The sequence below is a fragment of the Castanea sativa genome, chromosome 4 (assembly GCF_040712315.1).
Source record: "Castanea sativa cultivar Marrone di Chiusa Pesio chromosome 4, ASM4071231v1".
In the NCBI taxonomy this organism is placed as follows: Eukaryota; Viridiplantae; Streptophyta; class Magnoliopsida; order Fagales; family Fagaceae; genus Castanea; species Castanea sativa.
In genome coordinates, this window is record NC_134016.1 from 18126074 (window position 1) to 18147458 (window position 21385).

Sequence of the window (21385 nt, forward strand, 5' to 3'; positions counted from 1 at the left end):
ATGAATTTTTTGACCTGATCGTGCTTGAAACAGCTGCCTACGTACCTCTTTTAAAAGAAGGATCAAGTCATCCGTAGTTCAATTTATTTATTTATTATTTTTTTTTTTTTTTGTCTTAACTTTTGCTTAGGCCGCCCTTTCGGGTTTTCAACCTAGCAGACACTCTGACACTCAAATTTTTATCTCTCCTTTTACATAAACCGCCTTTTCGGGTTTTCAATCTATCTTTGTTTTTTTGTATCCCTAATTTTTGCCTAGACTATCCTTTTAGGTTTTCAATCTAGAGGGATTTTCTTGTTGTTGCTTCTTGCTTTCTGTCTTGACGAGCTCTTATCTCTTTCCGTATGATGGAATCTCTTAGCTTTCAACTTAACGAACTCTTGTCTTCTCACCTTGATGGAGTATTATCATCTGCATTCTCAAATGTGATCTCCATTGTTTCTTCTAATCTTGATGGACTCTGCTTTCCTTGATGTCTTCATTGAAGCTTTGAGATTGTCCTCCATAGAATAAAATTTGAATATGCACACTCGAATTTTCCCACCCTAGGTTTAGGTTGTTATGGGTTCATGGAAAAAAGGCTAACTGTTTAATAGCTCAAATGGGCTAGCAATGGATAATATTTGTAATGGGTGTCAAGGAATAATGTGGCTAAACCAAAGATAGCCTCCTATCCCTAGTATGGCTTGTTTATAGGCACAGTAACTCGAACTCTTTTAGTAACTTCCTCTTGGAATAAAAATTATGAATGCACAAAAAATGTTTTAACATTTGGATTGAGTGTACATTGTTTGAGAATTTCTAATTGGTGGAATCTCTTTCTGTTGAGATTTTCTAATAACTGGATTTTCTTTGATTGCCTTTTAGGACCTTCTCTTATGTTCTAAGTGATTCAGCAAAGATCCTTACATGAATCAGATGAAATTAATTCTCTCTTGGTGCACATTGATTGGTTGGCCCATTAAGCATTATGATTTGCAAAAGCTTTGCCAAAGGAATTCTCACGTAGTACTAGAGGAAAATAACATTTGAAAATTTTGACCTCTCACACTCTTTCTTTACATGATTTTTGAAAATCCACTAAAGGGCCCAATGCCCCTGGTTGGAAGATTTTTTTTTTTTTTAATGAAAGTTCTCCTTGATTTTATTTTATTATTTTTTCCTTATGAAGAAAAGCATTTTTGTAAATTTTGAAGGATTATCATGAACAAGTCCATTTTGATAGAAATTGTAGGCCTCAGGGAAACCATTTTCAATTGGGCTTTGAAGGGAGTCGGAAATGTCACTAAAGATCCCAATGCTCCTAGTCCAAATTTTTCTTTAATTTTTTTTTTTTAGTTTTTGAATTTTTTTTTTTTTTTTTTTTGCATCAAAAAAAGCATGAATAACAAAATGCATCAAACAAGAAATGAAATTAAGATAAGAGAAAAATGGAAACAAGTAAGGAACGGACAAAGTTTGTAATAATAAAAAGTTCTTGAAAAACCCATTATGGCTTGGCAACTCATGAAGTAGAGTTGGATTGATTGGTAGATGTTGGTGCAGCAATGATTTGTTGGTCCATGAGATCTTGGATAATCCCACCGTTATTGATGCATCGTCAATTTGGGTTCCAGTAGTAATTAGGGTCTTGAAGTTGGGAAAGTATCGAGCAAATAGATACTTGTTGTAGGTCGGAAGGAGATTCTTCACAATCATGTTCAATTGTTCTTCCTCATTGGGCCTAACAGTCATCTAGGCTGCTTTTTTCCTCCACCTTATGATGAATGCATGAAAAGATTCATTGGAATCTTGCTTAATTGTCTCAAGGTCTCGTCGAGTGATGTCCAGCTCAGTATTGTACTTGTATTGCTTGTAAAATTCATGGCACATATCTTCCCAAGTCCGAGATCGAGAACCCTCCAAATTTAGGAACCAACGTAGGGCAGCTCCGGTGAGTGTATTTTGAAACATTTGGGCCAGTAACTCTTCGTCAGCTCCCAAGAGTTGCAATGCCCTTATGTACATTTTTAGATGGGCTTTAGGGTAGCTCGTGTCATCAAATTTGTCCAATGTTGGCATCTTAAACTTTGGTGGGGCCCTTGCTTGAGGAAAGAGCGAAAGTGAATGCAGATCCATAGCTTCTTCAACCCTTCTAGATCTCATTAGGAGCTTTTCCATTTGGTCCATTCATTCAACCATCTTCTTCTCATTTTCAGTCAACACCAAGTCATGGCTTTCTTTAGAATTTCTGGGTCCATTATCATTTTGGGCCTTAGAGGATTCATGAGAGTTCTTGTTCTCCATCTGTTGGATCAATGCTTGGATGTCCTTTTGGAGTTGGACTTGACCTGCTACCAAAGTATTGAGTAAATCTTGAGTGGTGAGAGGTGGTTGTTCCCTATGATCATTCATGTGTCGATCTTCTTGGTTGTTGGCCATTTCTTAATTGGAAGCCTTGGTTTTGATGTTTTCTTGGGCCTTGCACTTTAAGACTGGTGGCTTTAATCTTGATGACTTTAAGCTTGATGGTCTTGAGCTTTTAGTTATGCTTTGAACTAGGTGGGCTTGAACCCTGATTGAGATTCTTTGGTCTCAACCAAAATGTAGAAGGTAGATTTTTATTTTTATTTTAAGAAATCTTAAACAATTATGATGGGCCTAAGCATTGGACTAAGGCACATCATGGATCAAACAACGGCCAAACACATTCATGAGATGCAATGTATTTTATGGGATTGACCTAAAGATTGGTTCAATGGCTTCTTATATGAAGGTAAAAGGTAGGCTAATAGGTTCCCCAAAAGCTAGGACGTTGTACCTCCCAACTTGTGACGTACGAACGCCGCGTTGGTCCAAACGGTAGAGTTTGTCCTTTACGAAACGCAAGAAAGATCAAGTGAGTCTTAGGTGAAGGGGTGGTAGGTTCACCACTTGGTACTCGAATCTAGGAGGACCGCGATCCATAGCTACAATTACCGTGGTTTCTGGACAACATACACAATTCATATCACAATTTCAATCATGCAAATGATGCTATGGCAAGCAAATATGACATATTATTAAAAGCAAAAAACAAACTAATGACATGGTTGGCCACCATAACCTAAATTGGAGTCTAGCCTTCAACATCTCCAGTGGAGTCGCCACTGTGAGCGACCGCGACCCCGGCCCGCCAATTTTTTCTCAAACTGGGCCTAACCCGCACGAACGGGTGGGATCGTGATGCTCAAAATGAACGAATTCAGTGTAAAATGTACTCCTTCCTAGATCGACGGTTTTACATGGAGTTGCCACTTATTTAATTTAAATGGAAAAATAAGAAAACCTTCAATATAAAAAATGCTTCTGTTGTATTAATATATATAACAATTTACATCAATTGTGTAATAAAAATTTACAATGCTTTTTGTCCTAGATACAATTTAAGAAAAATAAATTACATTGCTTTATTTCCTAGTTACATTCTAAAAAATGTGAAATTGCATATACAATAGCATAGTCTAGAACCCTTGATCTTGGTTCGGAGACTAATTTACGAGATGGGAAGGGATTAAGCACCCATCTCGCTCGGTAAACCGGTCTCCTAGGTTAAGGTGGCCAACATCATGTCATGTCAAACAAATACAAACAATATGTCATACAAACATGTTAATTTGCAAGAATTGTAAGCAAATATGTGTTTTGAAGGTAATGGCATGTTCATCCAAGAAATCAATGTAAACAAAGAATTCCTAGCCTAGACATGTTCATCTAAGCATGTGAAAAAAAGAAAAACAAAATTGTCATGTTATTTGTCATCAACATAATTGCAAAGAGAAAAAAAATAAATAAATAAAACATTTAAACATATTTGATCATCCAAGCAATTATGAAAAGAAGTAAAGGAAAATCCTTTAGACATGTTCATCTAGAGAAAATCAAAATACGTAGACATATTTGTTCAAGCATTTAACAAAGTAAAACAACTACCTAGACATGTTCATCTAAGTATTCAAGAGAAAGTTGTGTTTTAGCCTAGAAGTGTTCATCTAAGCATTCAAGAGAAAATTTGTGTATTAGCCTAGAAGTGTTCATCTAAGCATTTAAAAGGAATATCAATGAGACATATGGGCATGTTCATCCAAGCAAATCATGAAAGAAACAAATAATGACTTGTTAAACATTTATTCAAGCATGTGTAATAAGTTAAGAACATAATTAACTACTTACCAACATAGAACATAAATTAAAAGGGGGAAGTGATTACTTAAAGGGCTAGGGAGAAAGCAAGGAAGTACTTAACTACAACCAAAGTAAGAACAATGGTTGCACAACAGCTTTTCTTTTTTGCTTTCTCACACTAGCTCTCTAGAGGGAATTCGGAGTCCTGAAAATGGAAGAAGTCTTCTCTATTTATAGGAGAAGCGATGGCTTAGCTTTAAAGCTAAGTTATTAGCTTTCTTCTGAAGCTAACGAAGGAGATAAACCTGTTTAAATGAGCTGGAACGGATTTGGTGTTGATCCCCATGTGAATTTTGAAAGGAAGTTGAAGATGATGTTGAACTTGTGTGAGCTTCTGCAACTGTTTGGTATTTTGGCTCTAACTTTCTGTTCAAAATTCCAATTGATTTAAAATTAATTTTTTCTAAAAGGAAATTCAATTCTCTACAACTTTTCAAGAAATAGAGAAAACCAATTTTCAACGTTTTCCAGGCTAAAAATGCAAATTAATTTGCCGCTAAAAATAGTAACGTTTTTTTGAGCGTTTTTCTGTTTTTTTAAATTTTTCAAAGAATGTATTTGTTTTCCTATCCAACTTGTTTTTCAAAAGCTTTCTTCTGAAGCTAAGGGAGGGAATAAGCCTATTAGATAAGCTTGATCAGATTGGATGTTGATCCTCATTTGAAATTTTGAAAGAAAATTGAAGATAATGCTGAATTTGTGTTATCTTCTGCACCTGTTTCGTATTTTGGCCATAACTTTCTTCTCAAAATTCCAATTGATTCGGGATTAGTTTTTTTTGAAAGAAAATTTAATTCTCTACAAAGTTTCCAGAAATAGAGAAAATCAAATTTCAACTTTTTCCATGCCAAAAATGCAATTCAAGTTTCTACTGAAGATAATAACGTTTTTTGAGCATTTTTCTTCTTCTTTCTTTTTTTTTTTTTTTTTTAAATTTTCATGGATCATATCTTTCTCTCTCCAAATTGTTTTTCAAAAGAGCAGATAAGATGCCATTAAGGAAAACATTTTTTATTTAAAAATAAATAAATAAATAAAATGAAATCCAATCAAAATTCACAGTTAATTAATTTTAAATTAATTCTTGTTGAAACCAATCAAAATTAAGTGTTTAAGATAGGATGTGATTGGGCACATCGTGTAGGTGAGCCATGATCATTGAAAATTGATTGTATAATAACTTTTAATCAGGTAGTCCGATCAAAACTCATGACATACCATTATGATTGTTAGAGTATCAAGATTTGTTTTGTATCACAAATCTGAAGATCTACCGGTTGGTTATATGCAAGTTGTAAAATGGGGTGTCAACAGTTAGCACAGACTTTGTCTCTATACCTGCAAGAGTAAGAATGGAATCCTCTGAAAGTGGTCACCGGTGTGGTACCGGCCACGGAGTTTTCGATGGTAAAGTCAACAACTAGAAATGGCAGAGAGGGCTTATAAGAATTAGAGTGAATAAAGTTTTTTAGCGAGTATGTATGTATATACCTTGTTTAGTTCTGAAATATGTCTTATATTCATCCTTTTTCTTTCAAGCCGTTGTACCATGGGTATAATTTCTTCTTTTGCAATGCATTTGGACTCATTCAATGTAGGCTTTGATGGGTCTCCAACGGTCTTCTTAGCCGATTGGTAACCGTCCAAGGCATTGAATGCTCCTCTCTATGGCGCTTCTACCATCGTCCATGTTGCAAAGGGATGGACGATGGCCCTTGATGAGCTCATCTGGACAATGATATTTATTGGGCCTATCACTATTCATCAATCAAAATTGAACTTGATGTTCTTTTAAATGTCAAAAAATCATCTATAATTAATTTTTTATTAAATTTTACAAAAATGTTCATTTAATGTACAAAATCAAAGAGTCAAATATTAAATAGCTTCAAAAACAACAAAACAACAAACATAGTTATATCAACTAGCAACACCTTTGTAGGTAGTTGACATCTCCAATGCAATAACATTACATGAGCTTTGAGATTGGTTAGCTAAAAGGGTTTTGTTTATTTATTTGATTATTTTCGGTAAAAATACATTGTCTTCCTTGAAGTTTGCTTGTTGTGTGTTTTTGATCCCTTAACTTTCAAGTGAGCTCAATTGATTCCTAAAATTTAAAAAATGAGTGTTATTGGTTTCATAGTTTATTTTTGTTAAATTCTTACTTTGCATCTAATGGAACAATTACGTGGCACTTTTTTTTTGTACATATCAAGAATCACACATGTAGTTAAAACCCAAACAATTTCTTTTCCCCAATTTAAACCCAAACCATGAAGACCTTGCTACTTTCCCAAAACATACACGGATCATTATATTACCACCTTATCGTTAGACACTGATGTAAGCCCATTCCTCGTATAGGCCCTTCGTTTATTTATTTATTTTTAAACTAACCCTTCAATATGAATCAATGACTTGCTATCTTAAATTTTGGGCCTAGAGATGGTTGGTTCATTTCTTTTATGCGTAAATGCACTTTTTGTCACGACCCAAACCTGTACTTCAGAATTTAGAGTATGACCGACATGTTAATATCAAGTTAACCTCAATACTAACACGAACCAACCTAAACTAACGGTACTTATCAAGAATTGTTTCCTGTATACCTACTTATTTTCTTGCATAAAAACCATAATATACAAAAATGATAAAAACATTGAAAATTCATTTCATTTGAACTTTGCAAGATTACCATTTGGCTGAAACTTTAGGTATTCATGTAAATATTACATAGCTAAACATTTAGCAAAAACTCTTATTTACAAACCCAACCCCAAAGACATACAACTGGGGTTTAAACCAAACTAGGGTTCTAAATTACATCTGTGCTCAAGGATCAAGTACATCTTGATTCCTCTTATACAACAAAAGAGCTAAACTATTATACAACAAAAAGGATTATACAATCTAACAAATGAGAATTACTAAATCCTTGCCACCTTTAATACTCTCGCTGCTTCCAGGAAGAACCTATGCACTGAAATATAATAGGGTGAGCTACGAAGCCCAGTAAGGTTTTAAGCTCTATGGGCCTTTGATAAGAATGCATATAATTCAAATATTTTATGGATATGTCAGCTTTAATAAAATGGCCTTCATACTATTCATATTGTTCTTAAAATAACTTATGAACTTTCAGATGAAAACATTTCATTTTCCTTTCATATAGTAATAAAAGGACATAATGAGAAACTTAAACATAATTGAACATACTTTTCTTATCATCATACTTTTCTTACAGCTTCCAAATAGCTTAATAGCTCATTTATAATACATATTTGTCAGTCCAATTATAAGTCTGTCATAACTTTGGGAGGCTTCCAGCACATAGTGCCAAGCATCCAGCATTCCCCACAATACTAGGTAATTCCAGAATCATATCATAATGCATACTTTCAACCATAGGAGTAGGTTGACATCCTCCACAAGTTGGTGGTTACCAACAAGGGTGGGTACAGCAGAGCCAGTCCCACTTTTAATGGCCAATCAAAATCTCTATGGAAATACCAGTACTATAACCCCTACTGGCTGAATTCAGATCATAACAATGGAATAACTAAAAACTATACTTTTCAGATATTATACTTTTACATAAATATTCCATAACAGTAGCATATTCATTTCATCCTTTACATACTATGTTCGTGAGATGAGTAATAGCATCAATATGCTAAAATTATCATATATATATAGGATTCAATAAGTCACGAACATAATTCTTTATTTAAATCATGATTATATGTAATATCTCTAATTAAAAGGTTTTGATGCATAATAATTTTCTAAATATTCCTTGTACTTATCAAACGCACATGTCACATATCCCTTACTTGAAAACAGAAGACGCGAGAGATTCGTACAAGAGGAGCTCAAGTGTCTATGTTCTCATTCTCGTCACCTAAATGAAAGACCAAAATTTATTACTAACAACTCTTCCTAAATATGTAAACTTATACCTCAAACACAATCTAACTCTCAAACTTAATAAAATCTTAATTTCCATCACATAATGTTTCCCCAAAAATAAGGTACAATCATCAAAAACATTAAATACCAAAACATAGAGAAACCAGAGCATAAAAATTCATCTATGATCTAAACATACCAAAAGATAAGCACGTTAATTTATAGCTCAAAACATTTCACCCTAACTTCAAAATTAAATCCACAAAGTCAGAGTTATCCTACACTGCTTACTGCTCAAAACAGCAGCAAAATCCCCATTTATAAAATACGAATGGGTTGTCCATACATATCCAAATGTCATGCAATTTTATAGAACTACTCCCCTGGATGTCTAGTATATGCCATAAAAATTTCAGAGTCAAAAAATAAAACCATGATTTATTAAAAATCTTACAAGCCAACATGCTCAAATCTGTCCTAACAGAAATTCATGGAACTTAGAAATTACACCATTATTTTTTTATTAATTCAAATACAGTGAGACCACTTCCATTACAACTATTTGTGTCTTAGGATTCATAAAACTACTCCTAGCATCCTAATTCACAGCAAATGATTTAATACAAAATTTTCTTGTGGTAAACATCAAATTTGTCACAGTGACAGCTTCAGTGCATGTTCTTACAAAATCATCAACTAAATGCATTTGGTCTTCATTTCATTTGGGTATTTTTATACCAATACTATAAACATTAAAATAAATTATTAAACATCCAATAGACCAAAACACCATCAATCTTTCAACTTACCAAAATAGAAACACAATTTAAGCTTCTAAAATCGGATTAGAGAATAAAGAAAGGGAAATAAACAAACAATCATACTATCAAAATACTCTAAAATCAAATAAGGTTTTGATTACTTACCCACAAATTTTGAAGCTGAAACTTTAGTGTTAGGCTCTTAATTTCTTCTTAGAGAGAGGTACATTTTGTTTTGGTGAGAGAGGGAGAGAGAGGTATAGCCGTGTAAGAGCAAAGGAAAAGAAAAGAAATAGCAAAAAGAGATGAAGCAAGAAGCTTCTGGTACAGCAAAAGAAAAGATAAGGGAATTGACTATGGGGTGGGGGCATGTGTAATGCCAGGGAAAGAAAAGATCACAACCCACTTTTTCAACTTTTGGCGTTTATACTTTTCACCCCCTTATAAGCTTATATTTCTAGAAATGCCCAAGAAATAATATAACTCTACATATATATCATTAACTTTATAAAACTCATTTCTACAACATTAAAAGAGCATATATCTTCTATAATATCACAATATCAAAGTTTTTATGCACTTAAAGTAATTAAGATGATAACAAGCATATAAACCCATAAATTAAATGTGCAATTAGGTTGGGATGTTACACTTTTAGTTTCTACATTTTGCATCTTTTTCATTTTGGTCCCTACATTTTTATTTCAATATTTTTAGTCCCTAAATCAATTAACGTGTTTCATTTTGTTCCTTACCGTTACTCACTTAACAGAAGTTGCTGATGTGGCAAGCGGAGTGCACTGTTGGCACATTAAATGCTGACGTGGCCAATAAAATAATATTTAAAAATGTCATGTCAGCATAAAATAATGATTAAAAAAGATACATAAGCATCCACATCAACTTTTGATTTTGAAAATTAATTTATCTATTTTAACAAAAAAAAAAAATTAGAATATAAAATACACATGAATTCAGATTTGGTCTCATCTTAAACATGAACAAGAAAGAACACAAAACCAAAATATTCAATCATATGAACACAAACCCAGAAAAAATAAATTTACCAACAAAAACATAAATTTCCTATCTCAAATCTGTATCTGGTTGCCTTATCTCGTTTCCCTAGATCTCTCCAGCAACGCTCTCGCTGGACCAATCTCCCCGAAGATGACCCCAACATGAATTCAGATCTAATTACATCTTAAACATGAACACAACCCAAAAATTTTAATCTTAAGAATACAAACTCAAAACACAATTGGAATATAAGATCACAAATACAATAACCTCCATAACACAAGAACACACACAAACCTAAAACCTCTAGTAGATCAAATCTATAAATCCAGCAAGGAAACACATAGAACATGTAAACCCAAACACACATATCCACACACATCAAAGCCTACATATTTGTAATTCAAAACACAAACACTTCAACAGTACACACATTCATCAAAATTTACACCCATTTTGAAAGCAATCTGAATTTACACACATTCATCAGCTTCTTGCAACCAAACCTAATTAACAAACCAAACTAAAAAAAAAAAAAACAAAGAGTCTCGACCATACCCAAAACAAAAAAGACAAATGAAATTAAAATAAATAGAGAAATAGAAAAGGAAACAAAAGAGGAAGGGAGAGTGATAACGACGCCCCCCATTGGTGGTGGTGCTAGTGTGTGCCACCCTGTCGTTGATGGTTGGGTTCGTGGGTCTCGGTCATTTTGAGTTGAGTGAAAGAGAGAGATTGAACCTGCACTCTGCCTCTGTTCCAAGATTTGTGTCATTGGAGAAGAAAACTAGCGCTCCGCCGCTCACAGCCACCACTCGGCAATGACTTCTCTTCAAACCGACCTAGTCTTTCGCCATCTCTCCACACCTTTTTCTCTCTAACCCATCCTCTTAGACTGAAACCCAAAGCTACTGTTCTCAATGGTTCGAACCCTCAAGGCCAAAACCCAAACGAATTCATAGCAGTGACCCAATCTCACTTTATCTCCTTTGTCAATTCAGATCTCAAACCACTCTCTTTGAAAATGAGAGAGAGGTACCTTTGACTTTTCATGTTCTGGATTTGGGAAAGAAAGAACATAAGTGTTCTTCCCGAAAAATAATGAAAGCTAATGAAATTTTTTTTCATTTACTTATTAGATTTTAATGTTTGTTTTTAGTTTAATTTTCTTTTTGTTTAAACATTATATGAGATGACTTTTTAAAAAAATTAAAATGATGTTCTCAAAAAAAAAATTTTAATGATGACATGGCATTTTTTAAATGCCAAATAATTTCTTTAATATTATTTTATTCTCCACTTCAATATTTACTATGCCAACAGTGTACTCCGTTTGCCACTTCAGCAATTTCTTTTAAGTGAGTAATGGTGAGGACCAAAATGAACATTTAGCCACTCGTAGATATGTGTTCTTTGAAAGCTAAAAGTATGCTTGATTGCTTTAGCTGAAGCTATATAACTATACAAATATTGTTGTGAGTGGTTCCACAATTTTCAAATTATCAAGTTTGGTGGCCTTACAGAATAGATATAATTGATTTAGAGACGAAAAGTTGTGAAATGAAAATATAGGGACTAAAATGAAAAAGATGTAAAATGTAAGGACTAAAATGGAAAAGATGCAAAATGATGATGTGACATTTTTTAAATGCCAAATAATTTTTTTAATATTATTTTATTCTCCACGTCAATATTTACTGTGCCAACAGTGCACTCTGTTTGCCACATCAGCAATTTCTTTTAAGTGAATAACGGTAAGGACCAAAATGAATATTTAGCCACTCGTAGATATATGTTCTTTGAAAGCTAAAAGTATGCTTGATTGCTTTAGCTAGAGCTATATAACTATGCAAATATTGTTGCGAGTGGTTCCACCATTTTCAAATTATCAAGTTTGGTGGCCTAACAGAATAGGTATAATTGATTTAGGGACTAAAAGTAGTGAAATGAAAATGTAGGGACTAAAATGAAAAATATGCAAAATGTAGGGACTAAAAGTGCATTTACGCCTTTCTTCTACTCTTATTATTATTATTTTATTTTTATTTTTTGCTAATAAGAGTGTCCAAAGTTATTTAAGCACCTCATTACCCCATTGTTGATTCCTTTAATCTTCCTGCACCTATTTGGACAATGATGTTTTGGTCTAATGATAAAAAGTAATAATAAAAAAGTAGATACTATAAATTAAAATATAATAATATTTTTTTTTTAAGGACAATGTTCAAAGATTTTTGTCAACTTAATTAGAACTAAAATTCCTTGGAAACAAATTTTATAATAATAGTTCCTTGGAAAGTTTCCTAAAAAAAAGAAAAGAAAAAAGAAAGCTCCTTGGAAATATTTCTTTTGGCCTTGACTGCTTTCCTTCCTAATTTTTTGGACAATGTTGGGAAACAATAAGTTGGCTGTGGGAATGAGAAAGAAAAGGTTAAATTTCAAAAACCTACATTGAGGTTTGTGATAATACCAACTAGGTTCAAAATATTTTAAAACCCACCAATTTGGTACAACTTTGTCTCTTTCGGACCAAACTCCGTTACTACTCTCTTCTCTCTCTCCACTCTATAAGGGTCCGTTTGGTTGCAAGAGTGGAAAAGTAAGAGGATGGAAAAGTGAAAAGATAAAAAAGATTTGGTTTTTCCTCGTGTGTGTTTGGTTGGAGGGGTGAAAAAGTGAAATGGTGAGAAACTTTTTTGTTTGGTTGGAGAGAAAAAAGGGATGAAAAATGTAGTTTATATAAATTGATTATTATGTCTTTGTTATAAAGTGAGAGGGGTAAGTGAGTACAATAAAAAATTTGGGCCTAGAGGGATTATTTTTCTCCCCATTTTTTATCTCTCTTGTTTTCTTTCTTGAACCAAATGGTGAAAAATGTCATTTTCTACCATATTTTTCACTTTCTATTTTCCATCCTCCTTATTTTTCATCCTTCCTAATTTCAATCCAAAAAGGTCCGTCTCTCTTTTCTATGAGGACGTTTGGATAGCGCGTTTGCGCGTCTACGTCAACGTCTGGCCCCCATTTTTTTTTTCCAAGCGCATCTGTCACTGTTCATTGGCCATGAAAAGTGATTTTAGGCCAATGAACAGTATTTTTTGGCATGAACAATACTTTTTACACGTTAAAAAATTATTTTGCTACAGTATTTTCAGTTTTCAGTTTTTAGCAATAAGTTCTATCCAAACAGACCCTATATCTCCAAAAGAAAAAGAAAACTCTCTTCTCTAGGGTCTATATCTCAGAACTCTCTTTTACTCTCTAATCGAACTTTAACCACAGCGAAAGAGCTTGGATTCCCATCGCAAGTCTGACGCCATCAGCACTGTCACGAATCTCGTTCCTCTCTCTCAGATTAGAACCCACAGTGGTGGTGGTGCTTCGATCTAGATCTCGCCTTCAATGGACTTTGATCAAGGAGCAGCTGATCACGATCAACACAGTCGACAAGGTTTTGTTGCCAAAGGAGCTATTTAAAACCCAGACTGAAACTCCAGCACCAACTCCGACTCCCAAAGAGGCGGCGGATTCGGATTCTCCCAAGGCGAACAAGAAGAAGGTGCCTTCGCTGTCAGATGAAGTGAACTCTCCTTTGGCTGACGATGCAGCAGTTCATAACGCAGCCATTAGATTCGACAGTGCGAGTTTTGGATTGTTGATTGTCTGTGTATGGTGGATAGTGAAGAATGCCTATAAATGTGTTTTTTTTTTTGTATGGATTATTGTGCTGATTTTTCTGGTATTTTGTGATTATTTGTAGAGGATATTCATTGAGGTTTTCTGAGAGTGAAGACAGAGAGACAAAAGAGATAAAAGAGAGATCACTAACAGCGTTTGTTATATTAGGAACAAAGCTGTCCTTCAAGGACCAAACTGGTGGGTTTTAAAATGTTTTGAATCTAGTTGGTATGATTACAAATCTCAGGGTGGTGGGTTTGTGAAATTTTCCCAAAAGAAAATTAAGGACATATCTATAGAGATTATTATTTTCACTGCTCAGTTTGGAAATAGAGTTTAATAATATGAGAGAATGGAGTGGATTGTATTTGTAGGTGAGTGTGTGTATACTACTCATGTGAGAGCCAAATATTCTTGAGTCTAAACTATAACAAAACCTCTTCGTGAGAGCTTAACCTTAAGTCTTCTCCTCGTGAGTTGTATTCAAAAATACTAATAATGAGTTGAGTTGTGCTGTTCAGGGAGGAGGTTCATGTTGAAGGATTTCAGCGTTCTGGAATCACCGCATTGGAAAGCTAACAAGTCATTTACAAGGGTTACATATATAAGTAGTCTTTGCATACAGAGGTTTTGTTAATAATGAGATTTTTATTTTTATGAAAGGGTTGGTTATCTCTGCAATGGTTTTTCTTTTTGAAGAGTTCTTTAAATGTTTTTCTTATTTCATATCACCAAATTGGGGAGAAAATAGTAAAATAGGCATAATTTTCTAACTATATAGTTAGTTGTTACGGTTTACAAACTATATCTTTTACTAGCATCTCGAGTCTCAGAGGCTCGATTTTGGGTCAAAAATCGAGTTTTTGAAAGTCGATTTTTAATGTCTGATGTGGCAATTTTTTTCCACGTGGAACCATCTGAAAATCGAGTTTCTATGACTCGATTTACAAACCCAAAATAAAAAAAATTCAAGTCTTTTGCCATCTGAAATCTACAGCCATCAAAATCCAAAAAGCCATCAAAATTCATCCACCACCATGTGAAGATCAAGACTGAACAGAACCCAGCACGCACAAAAAAAAAAAAAAAAACCAATGCCCCAGATCCAGGGCTGCCTGGGTCTCGCCGGCCGGGGTCGCGCGACCTGGGCGCGCCGGCCTGGGTCGCGCGACCTGAGGCGCGCCGGCCGGGTCGCGCGACCTGGGCTCGCCGGCCTGGGTCGCGCGACCTGGGCTCGCCGGCCTGGGTCCGCGTGGGTAGGCGGCGGCTGGGCGTGCAGAGGAGGAGGAAGAAAGAAGCAGTGGTCGGCGGCGGCTGGGCGTGCAGAGGACGAGGAAGAAAGAAGCAGTGAGAAGAAAGAAGCAATGAGAAGAAAGAAGCAGAAAATGGAAGAAAGACTGGAGTGAAACGCAGATGGAAAAAATAAGAAGGAAAGAGGGATAGATATAGGACATAAATCGAGTTTCTAATTCTCGATTTCCAACTAGACGCCACGTGAAAAATACGCCACATCAGACAGAATTAGACCATAAAAATCGACCCTTAAAAACTCAATTTTTAGGCCCAAAATCGAGCCTCTTAAACTCGAGATGCTAGTAAATGATATAGTTTGCAAACTGTAACAACTAACTATATAGTTAAAAAATTATGCCTATTTTACTATTTTACCCTTTGGTGTGCGCTTTTTTACTACTTTTGACTGCTTTTAGATTTTGGTGATATTTGTTGTAATTGGGCAATTGATCAATCACAACAAGTATCAACAAAATCTGGTTTTATAATTTTTAGATTTGGCACTTGGGATGTAGCATTTTTTGGCAAAAATTATATCTTGTACCCGGCATATATGCGGGGTCTCTCACACACAGGCGGGGCCTACAGTGTGTGGATCCGCCAGTGTGTGAGTGACCCAGCATATATGCCGGGTACACCATATACTTGCTCATTATTTGGGGTGCTAAAATAGCATTTTGGGTGATTTAGTACACCAAAAACTAATGCTCTAACCGTAACTTTTCTAATGTGGTCGGCCATTAGATAATGAGTAATGTTACAACCATAAGTTATTTTACAACATTTTTACAAACTGCTTATGTGGCTCATTCTTAGTGGTTCTCATCTAAACAGACTACTAATATAACTTTCTCACTTATTAATAATCATGCATTATATCAGCAGTGTAAAAAATATTATAAAATAGTTTGTTTTACTAGTATTTTCCTTAGATAATTTTAGTAACCTTAATTTGGACTTTATTTTTTATAAATTTATATTTAGTTATTTGTTGTGGTTTTGTTAAAGGGATATATCTTAAAGATTTCTGTATTACATGGGGTAAAGATGCAACAATATAAAAAGATACGGTTCCGTCAAGGCAAAATTTGGTAAATATTACATTTTTTGGAAAAAAATTCGGTGACTAGCATACGGCTGAAAGTATTTAGTAAGTTGGACTATTTTTGAAACTTGAGTTTGTGTGATTTAGTACACCAAAAACTAATGCTCTAACTGTAACTTTTCTAATGTGGTTGGCCATTAGATAATAAGTAATGTTACAACCATAAGTTATTTTACAACATTTTTACAAATTGTTTATGTGGCTCATTCTTAATGGTTCTCATCTGAGTCGACCACTAAATCACTTTCTCACTTATCAATAACCATTCACTATATCAGCAGTGTAAAAAATATTATAAAATAGTTTGTTTTACTAGTATTTTCCTTAGATAATTTTAGTAACCTTAATTTGGACTTTATTTTTTATAAATTCTATATTTAGTTATTTGTTATGGTTTTGTTAGAGGGATATATCTTAAAGATTTCTGTATTACATGGGGGTAAAGATGCAACAATATAAAAAAGATACGGTTCTATCAAGGCAAAATTTGGTAAATAGTACATTTTTTGGAAAAAAATTTGGTAACTAGCATGCGGCTGAAAGTATTTAGTAAGTTGGACTGTTTTTGAAACTCGAGTTTGTGTGATTTAGTAGACCAAAAACTAATGCTCTAACCGTAATTTTCTAATGTGGTTGGCCATTAGATAATGAGTAATGTTACAACCATAAGTTATTTTACAATATTTTTACAAACTGTTTATGTGGCTCATTCTTATTGGTTCTAATCTGAGCCGATCACTAATATCACTTTCTCACTTATCAATAATCATTCACTACATCAACAATGTAAAAAATATTATAAAATAGTTTGTTTTACTAGTATTTTCCTTAGATAATTTTAGTAACCTTAATTTGGACTTTATTTTTTATAAATTTATATTTAGTTATTTGTTGTGGTTTTGTTAAAGGGATATATCTTAAAGATTTCTGTATTACATGGGGTAAAGATGCAACAATATAAAAAGATATGGTTCCATCAAGGCAAAATTTGGTAAATAGTACATTTTTTGGAAAAAATTCGGTGACTAGCATGCGGTTGAAACTCGAGTTCCAACCCAAAATCGAGTTTTTCAAACTCGATTTACACCTGACGTGGATATATAAAATAAAAAAATAAAAAAAAAATAAAAAAAAAAACGTGGAAGTCGAGTTTAGTAAGCTCGAGTTCCATGCTTTAAAAAAAAGTAATCCAGATGGAACTCGAGTGTAGCAAACATGAGTTCTGTTATTTCTTTTTAAAATGGAACTTGAGTTTAGTAAACTCGAGTTTCACATTGTACTAAACTCAAGTTCACATTTTTTTTATAAATCCAAGTCAGGTGTAAATCGAGTTTGAGAAGCTTGATTTTGAGTTGGAGCTCGAGTTTCACAAACTCGAGTTTCAAAAAACGGTCTAATTTACTAAATACTTTCAACCGCATGCTATTTATCTAATATTTTTTCTAAAAAAATGCTGTTGAGCAAATTTTGCCGTTCCGTCAACTGTTAATTCTGGAACCTAAGATTTGGTAAAGCAATGCAAGATTGAAATTGGAATCTAATGGTTGTCTATGTAACTGATAGTTCCATCAATGAGTTATTTATTATATCTCATGGTTGTCTATGTGACTTTTTTTTTGGGATATTTTTAATCACGCGAAGAACCATGTCAATTATTTTTTTTATTAAAAAAAAGAAAAGAAGAAGCAATGAATCAATACCTAAGGCAATTGATGTTTTTAGTGGCATGATTTTTTTTCTTTTTAATAAAAATGGTGAGGGGACAATTACCCAATACAGTCCTATTAGGCAATGAACATAATAGACTTGGTAGTTCCTTTACTTGCTAATGAACCAATACCGTAGAACTTTAGGGGCTCTTTGGTACAAGATCTTAAACACATGTTTGCAGTTTTTAAACAACATTACATGTATTTCTACACACTTTTTTACCTACACGTATTTTCAAAAAAACTGAAAATATGTGTTTAAACACACATATCAAACGGGTCCTTACTTTCTTAAAGCATTTAACTTTTTTTTTTTTTTTTTTTTTAAATAGCCTGTTTGAAAGTATATACTATTGGTCCCAAAAATTCAGCTATGGATGTAGTAAATATTGAGCAAGGTTAGGATTACAATTAATTTGTATTATGGGCTCATATTAATTCATAATGAGAAATTTGAATGAGAACAAGAAACAATTACGGTAAAATCATGTAAAACTAAACTCTTATCATTTCATTTCATATCATGGATCGTGTTACAAGGGTTTCTCTCAAGAACAAAGACACCCTTATCTTTTGAAAAATTCTCATTTTCTCCTTTCTCCTTTTCTCAATAATCTCTTTTTCTCATGTATTATTTCTTCTGTCCTTATCCTTCCTTATATTAGCTCTATCTTCTTCTCTAGAGCATGTTGTCCTTGTTCACTTGGATAATTTCCTGTCCCATTAGAGTTTTCTTTCCTTATTTTTCATCATGAAAGGAGACTTCTGGGGTTTTTTACTGTTCAGGCTTGTCATTCTGCATTAAATGCGGTGGTGTTAGGCAGGTTACCTTCATCAATGTGGAGATTACTATAGAATCACCAGGAAGCTTCAAAAAGCTTCCTCAGAGAAACTCATGCCTTCTAGAATTCTGCCTCGGAAGCTCAGTCAGAACTCGGATGGGGTCCTCGGCATTTGGATCTAGGATGGCGCTATGCCTAGTTTATAGTCCAAGGCTTGATTCTCTTGGAGAGGCTTATTCTTAAAGTGGGCTAGTTTCAGTTGGGCTTATTTCTACTATTTGGGTTGATGTTAATTGGGCCCTATATATTCATTTCCCTACATATATCTAAGAAATAAGTGGGCTCCAATTAGCTCAACTGGTAAAATATTTGATGGTTGAATAAGAAATTTGAGGTTCAATCCTCGCCTACATCAAAAACCGATTGGTGTCTTAGTTTGATGATAAAGAACTATTATCAATAGTAGGCTTCATAAGTTGAAACTCTCTCTCTAAAAAAAAAAAATTAAAAAAAACCTAAGAAATAAATTGTTTTATTGGACTGTAGGGGAAAAATTAAGTTGATTTTTAAAGAAGTTGTACTTTGAAAAATTGTGATTTTAAGTCTCCATAACAAATATGCTCTATTTATCAACTTTCTTTCCCACTAATATATAAAGTCCTATAGTGCTAAGAAAAAAAGTCCTAAACTAATGCATCTATTATGATAGAGTTAAGATAATTATTAAAACTAGCCTCATAAGTTTTTTTTTTTTAAATGTCATAATTTTTCAGTCATCCCAATTTAGGATTTATGCTATTACTAGTAAAATTAGCTAATCATCCAAATGGCTAGGAGTGTAATAAGACCTAGCATAAAAAAATGACACATCTACATTTACATGAAAATAATGACTTCAATGCTATTTCAGTGTTCACTTTTTTTTTTTTGCTAGGTCTGATTACACTCTTAGCTGTGTTTGGTTCTACGTAAAATGTTTTCCAAGTGTAAAATATTTTCAGGTGAAAATTTTTTTCGGAAAAAAAAAATATTTTTAGGTGTTTGGTGGTATTTTAAAAAATACTTCGAAAAATATTTTTTAGTGTTTGGTTGTGTTCTTACAAATATTATAGAAAACATATTTTTTACTTGTTGCTCATATTTTCTCAGCTTCCAAACAAATACAAAATATAATTTCTCAGCAGTGAAACACAAAGGAAACAAAACCCAAAAAAAAAAAAAAAAATCATCAAATCCGGTCAAATTAAGAGAAGAAGGAAGAGAGAGAGGCGACTGGGTTCGATCTAAAGGTGAGATCGAGCAGCGGAGCAGGCGAGATCACACGGCAGAGGCGAGATTGCACGGCGTTTGAGTCGATCTTTGCTTGATCGGCGTGAGAGGCATTGCCCTAACAGCGAGATTGTGTGGCATTGGAGTCGATCTTGGTTCGTTTTTTTTTTTTTTCTGGAAATGGTTTGAAGGTAGTGGTTTGGAGATGGTTTGAAGGTAATGGTTTAGAGATGGGTTTTTCTGGAAATGGTTTAAAGATGGGTTTTGGACCGTGGGGTGGCACGATCTAGGCTGGTTGGAGCTTGGCGGAGGTGAGCTTGGAGATGGGTTTTGGACTGTGTGAGGAGTGTGCTCGAGCTCTCTCTCTTCAGGTGTGGTTTCCGAAAATTGTTTGAAGGTAAAATCAAAGTGTAATAATTTTCCATTCAAAGGGGCTTATTTTCCGGTCAAAGCGTAAATGATTTTCCTTTGACCGAATTTTCCGTAGCTATCAAACACACGTAATGACGTAAAATAATTTCCTGAAAGTGTTTTCAGTCAAAACAAACGCAGCCTTACATGAAAATAATGACTTCAATGCTATTTCAGTGTTCACTTTTTTTTTTTTTTGCTAGGTCTTATTACACTCTTAGCTTTTTTGGTGATTAGCAAAAATATAAATCTTACTATCAAACGCATAAAAACTAAATTGGAATGATTGCAAAAATATTGATATTTTAAAATAAAAAAGAAATGTCTTTGAACACGCATGTATAAGATAGTTAAATTCTTTGTATTTATTTATTTATTTTAATTTGAAATGAAATTTTACCCTAACCTCATCTACGTGTATGTGTGTGAAACTTCCTTCTAGAGACTTGAATCCCGACCATTCTCCTGCCAAATAACTCACAAGCATTTATACTTATAAAATAACCATCACATCAAGGGTCTTGTGCTTAGACCTAATGGGAGCCCTAGAGTCAAGAAAATGGAAGGAGAGGGAAAGGACATAATTCATACTTGAGATTAATGACAATGGACCAGAAGTCTAGGTTCTCCATAAGCCCATACTTATCGAGTTCCAAACCCTTAGTTGTCCCCTGTCCATTTTTTTTTTTGACTAAGAGCAATAGAAATTAACATTTTTAATTTTTTTCCCCTACCATTTTAATATTTTACTTAAGGGTCTGTTTGGGACTTGCTTATTTTACTGAAACTAATTTTTTTTTTGAGCTAAAAATATTGTAAATAAAAATAAAAGTTAGCTGAAATAGTACAGTGAGACCTATGAATAGTATCAAAAAGTGCAGTGGAGCCCATAAATAATAGTAAAAATAAGTTGAATAATAAAATAAGCTGGCAAAATTCATCATGCCAAATGGACAATTAATTTAACAATGTGATTGTTATCCAAAAAATCTACTGCTTTTAGTTTTTATAGACACAAAGGCAAGTGATGGCTATTTAGTTTGCGATCAGTTCATCGCAGTGTGTTATACTGTTTCTCTTAGGATCCGTTAATTCACCTATTTCATTCACAAAAGTTTTTAACTTTTTACTTTTTTACTTTTTAAAACTTTTTTCTTAAATTTTTTAATCAATGGTTGAGATTGAAAGTTACTTTTTGCAACTATCAATCTCAATCATTGATAATAATTGCATCAGGTGCAA

At 33.7% G+C, this 21385-nt stretch overlaps 1 long non-coding RNA gene across 2 annotated transcripts; it reads right to left on the reverse strand.

Moving 5' to 3' along the window:
• Nucleotides 1–6846: 6846 nt before the first annotated feature.
• Nucleotides 6847–9243, reverse strand: LOC142632064 (uncharacterized). 2 transcript variants are annotated; one of them, XR_012843721.1, is made up of 3 exons: nt 9042–9243; nt 8040–8107; nt 6847–7186 (listed from the first exon to the last, which is right to left on the reverse strand). It is a non-coding gene; the product is annotated as an uncharacterized LOC142632064 (long non-coding RNA). The 2 variants fall into 2 exon arrangements; XR_012843722.1 differs by lacking the exon at nt 9042–9243 and having other exon boundaries at nt 8040–8434.
• Nucleotides 9244–21385: the final 12142 nt, after the last annotated feature.